General features: G+C 43.9%; 1 protein-coding gene across 1 annotated transcript in view; it reads right to left on the bottom strand.

Annotated features, from left to right (window-relative positions):
* Nucleotides 1–3892, bottom strand: part of CLDN12 (claudin 12) — an 8988-nt gene extending 5096 nt beyond the window's left edge. The window contains exons 1-3 of the mRNA XM_004702649.2: nt 3815–3892; nt 3212–3320; nt 2314–2401 (exon numbers count right to left, since the gene is read on the bottom strand). The gene's annotated coding sequence lies outside the window, so the exon portion shown is untranslated. The remainder of the gene's footprint in view (nt 1–2313; nt 2402–3211; nt 3321–3814) is intronic.
* Between the last annotated feature and the right edge of the window lie 1222 nt (nt 3893–5114).

Below are 5114 nucleotides of genomic sequence, written 5' to 3'. Positions count from 1 at the left end.
TTCTCAAAACATTTTCTCTCCATTTAAACCCCCAACATTAGGCCCTCATTTTTCCCCTCCCTCTCCGCTCCCCCCTCCTTCATGAACCCTTGATAGTTTATAAATTGGTATTTTGTCATATCTTGCCCTGTCCGACGTCTGCCTTCACCCACTTTTCGGTTGTCTGTCCCCCAGGGAGGAGGTCACATATAGTTCCTGGCTGCACTCTTTTTCTCTGGTTATGACAAACCATAAAAAGGATGATCTTACTCAGCTTTCTCTTCCATGCACTTGAAACTCCATCAACAAAATAACATTTGAACGTTATCTTTTTCTGTCTTCCATCAAGCCTCCTATGAGCACATTAACTTGCTCTTGTCTGAGCCCAAAGCAGGGTCAGGTTGAGAATATTTTTATTCCAGATACAGTACGGTGGTATTTAGGGAATCTATGATCCTCTGGAAAATCAAATACTATCTTTTGAGTGTTCCCAGGAGTTCAGGGGTCAGAGAAAAGACTGTGACAAAAAGGATTCAAGAAACTGGATCAGGATGTGACTTTCTAAGGCATTAACGTGGGAGGGCACAATATCCTTGAGAAAACAATATGACATTGTACATTTAATCCAACTAAATGAACTAGGAATGATATTACTAGCAGAAAATATGTGGTTATGCTTGAAGTGTGCATTATAAAAGTCAGAGTTTAAGCACAAGTGACTACATTTTCAATAAGTTCACAAGTATGGTTAGCTCTAAGTTTTCCCTTCAATATTAGTTTTCCACTTGTTTACCCTGTGCTTTCCTGTTTGTATTACCAGAAGCAATAGTTTAAGATTTTAATATGCCTTATAGGTGAAAACACTTAAAACATAGAATTTGTAGACCTATTTCAGTTTTTCTTTCGTTACATGGGAAAAGACTACCTTGCTTATTTAAACAACCAAATACCCAGGTCCAGAAATTGACATTCTATTTCAGAGTTCAGAATGTTTACATTGGAAAACACTACTAATGGTTATGAGCTCAAGAATTCCGTTCCCTGTTGGTTTTTTGCTCATTTGTCTGTCTTTCCTACTCACTGTAAGCAACTTGCACAGAGCTGGCATTATCAGTATTTATTGAATAGATGACTACTGGGCCCTGCTCCAAAGCCACATCACTCGTGAAAATGGTCCCTGGCCATGCAGACAAAGAAGTGGTCATCACAAAGCATCCAGATAATTACTGCGAGTACTAATACAAGCCGGATTCAAAAAGTATGTGGACATTTTCCATTACCCTTTAATTCTATTTATCTACAACTTTTCGAAGTCCCTTCCTATATGTAAAACTTTCTGTTAAGCCCTGGAGAGGTACAGGGTACACCAAAACACAGACAATACCCCCAGTCTATTAAGAGCTGTACTAAAAGAAATATAGTACTGGTGTTTTAGTAAACTCAAAATGCTGGTGGTAAAGTCAGTAGGAATAAACCCACTGCCACTGAGCCACTTCTAACTCACAGAAAGCCTATGGGCAGAGTAGACCTGCTGCACCAGGTTTCCAAGGCTGTAAATAATTACAGAAGCAGGCTGCCTCATCTTTCTCCTGGTGAGTGCTAGTGGGCTTGAACTGCTGACCTCTTGACTAGCAGCCTGACACATAACCCACTGCACTACCAGGGCTTCTGGTATGGTGCTACCTGGTGTATGGCTTACTGTTGAGTATGAAATGAATTAAGGCATTGTTCATAAACACGTATTATTCAGGATTAGGTAAAGACTGAACACCAAAGGAGAATGATGACTTGGTCAGTGATAGAACCATATGTAAAATGCTCCCCGTTTCTTTCAAAACTTAAGAATTCCTTTAGATAACCCACTGAGAGCCCCACCAGATCATGATCCTTGCTTTCAAGGGTTCTCAGTGGAAGACCAACTTCACTGAGAGTTCTTCCATTAAGTTTGCCTGTTTCAGAATAATCTCTCATCTGACCTTTTGAATTAAGAGTTCAAAGAAGTCTGAAACAAGAACAGGAGTTGAGCATTCTAGGACCCCTAATTAATATGAGGGGCTTTCATTGAGTTCCTGCCATTATCTTTCATTCCTTTTGCTATAAGGGACAATTCTGAGAAATGGCTATGTGAGAATGCATGTCTAACAGCTGCTACATTATGAATGACACACTAGAAGACTCTTCTACCTCTAGTTTGGGTTTTGTCATCAATCATGGCACTCACAAGAGAAACCTGTTCTAAACCTAATTTGGGGGGGCAGGAAAACAATGGACCATTATTGGATGATATATGGTAGCAGTAAGAAGGGAACTAAGACAATCAAAAGATGTACTTACCTTTTGATATATCTGATAACTAAAGTAACTTTAAGTAATGTAGAAGAAATTCAGGCACATCTGAACACAAAGTAAAGACAACCTGAACCTAAAGAAATAGGAAAAAATAATACAGTTTTAATAAAAATGCAATTAGATTCCTATGCAATTTAAAGAGGTAAGAAGGGGAGCCATAATCTGAAACCAATGAAGGGATATGTCAGAAATGGTGGGTCAGCCCAACTCATTGTCCCTGAGTCAGCTGTGAACTCTATGGGACACAGAACAGCCCACGGTTTCTAAGGGACGCAGATGTCACACCATTTTCCCTGTAGGGTGGCTTCCATTAAGTTCCAACTGCCGACCTTTAAGTTAGTAGGCCAGTGCTCTACAGTAAATAGTGTTTTTTTAAAAAGTAAGTTTATTCTATGCAGTATTTATATGTAAGCAGGCAACACTGATCTGCACTGTGCATCCTTAGATGTAGAACTAGAATGCTTTTTGGAGTTAGTATTTCCACCAGTGGGTAGGCTACCATCTTTAGATGTTTCCATTTTTCAATGATTGGCAGCTTCCTCTTCAAATACTATTGATCTCAAACAGGTGGGATGAGAATAAAACTTGTAAACGCCTGTGAACTTCCTGGACTAAGGCGTTTATGACTAACCTTCTTATGATCATTATGATTGCAATGCTGTCCTAAAACAGTTCACAGAAGAGATTTCTATTAAGTCTTTTGGTTTTGACACACGTTGTGTGTGTGTGTGTGTGTGAGAGAGAGAGAGAGAGAGAAAGAAACAAGCAGAGAGAGAGAGAGAAAGAAACAAGCAGAGAGAGAGAGAGAGAAAGAAACAAGCAGAGAGTGAGAGAGAGAAAAGCAGAGAGAGAGAGAGAGAGAGAGAGAAGCATGATTGCTCACCCAAACTCAGAGCAAAGAGTTTGACACACCGCCGGGTCCCCGGGCAATCATCTCAGTGCGTTCGCCAAGCCTGGCATTTCTGTCACGTCCCGACGTGCTCCTACAAGGCCTGTTAACACAAGAGCGTGGACTTCAAGCAAGAAAGCCAACCAAACCTCCAGGGCAGCCGGGATGCCCCTCTCCCCTGCCCCGCCTTATCGTGGCCCAGGAGCACCAACGCCGGCGGCGGCGGCTGCAGCGCTCTCGACTTGAGCAAGGGAAAGCAGCAGTGACTTTCCGCTCGCGGACCGAGCCTCCCCGCCCACTGAGGAGCGGGGCATCGTTACACAACCGGCATCGGCCGGTCATTCAAAAATAGCACCTTGCCTCGCCACGCCGCAAACCCGGGCGGGCCAGGATCCCAACCCGGCCTCGGCTCCTGGGCACAAAATGATTTTTGTAAGCTTCATCAAACAGCTCCTCACTCAATCCTCCTCACGTCCGCTACTGCAGCCGGCACTGTTTTCTGTCCCGAGAACCCTGATGAAGTTCGCTGTTTTGCATAAAATCCTCTACCACGAATGCAGAAGACCCAGAAACCAGAGTCTCCTTACGCACACCTACCTGCTCCCACGTCCGGCACGGCTCACCCGGCCACTCGGAGCAGCTTCCCAGAGCGTCTCCCTCCGGCGTTCCCGGAAGTGTGTTCCCAAGGCGCCGCACCGGAGGCTTTTGGGAGTGTAGTCACGTTCTCCCGCAGCACGAGCCGGGAACGCGCTCGGGGACTACGACTCCCAGAATGCATCGGGCCGGTCCGCGGCTACATCCGGCCACCTCCTCCTCCTCCACCTCGGCGCCCTCCGTGCTTCCCGGCTGAGATTCCGTGCAGGTTGGGGACCGCAGTTCTTTAACGAAGCAAAACGGAAAATCTTTTCCAGCTGGGCCCCCAAATAAATGTTTACTATTGAGTACGATTTGTCAGTATACAACTTCTTTAGAATAAAACATTAAATCCGAACTCTTTTCCCACAAAATTATCACCGGGCCGAAAGTGTGTCAGTGCTCAAACTTCGTAATCTGCAGTCCGGTGATCCTGGGCAAGTAGCTTCACTACCCTGTCTGAAGTTTCCGTAAGATGGAGATAGTATTAAGTACACCATAGGCTTGTTTAGAGAAGCGGAACACAGATATTCCAACCAACTTTCCTCTCCCACGCAATTCTGACTGCCCGCACTCTTTCCCCTCCAGGCGTCTAATTGTGAAATCCTATAGAGTGTATATCTGATTAAAAAATAAAAGGGTCATGATGCTCACAACCTGTTATTAAATGATTGCATAGACACACGTGGAGACGAGTAAATGCAGCAAATGTTGATAAGGGGGGAATCTAGAAAAGGATATTGGGACGTTCACTACAACATTGCTTCCATTTCTTAGTAGCTTTGAGTGTTTTCCAAGTTAGAAGTTGGGAAGCACTATCATACTTCTCATCTAGGCAACTATGACTTCCAGCAAATTAACCTGGTTATGTCTTAGGATCTCATCTGTAAAAAATAAAGCATGTACTACATATATACGTGTGTTTGTGTGTAGTGAGAATTAAATCAGTTACAATACATTGAGAAATTTACAAGACTGCCTAAAGATCACAAGGTGTCGAAGGGATCACTGAAGACAAATGGGTGCATAAGCAAATGTGGTGAAGAAGGCTGATGGTACCTGGCTATCAAAAAGTATAGTGTCTGGGGTCTTAAAGGCTTGAAGGCAAACAAGCGGCCATCTAGCTGAGAAGCAACAAAGCCCACAAGGAAGAAGCACACCAGCCTGTGCGATCACGAGGTGTTGAAGGGATCAGGTATCAGGCATCATCAGAACAAAAAATCTTACCATAGTGAATGATGGGGGGAGTGCGGAGTGGAGACCC

This window comes from Echinops telfairi, unplaced genomic scaffold, assembly GCF_000313985.2.
Source record: "Echinops telfairi isolate 266 unplaced genomic scaffold, ASM31398v2 ScPeMD7_23;HRSCAF=83, whole genome shotgun sequence".
Classification (NCBI taxonomy): Eukaryota; Metazoa; Chordata; class Mammalia; order Afrosoricida; family Tenrecidae; genus Echinops; species Echinops telfairi.
Note: the sequence above shows the minus strand (reverse complement) of the source record. Positions and strands in the feature narration are given on the sequence as shown.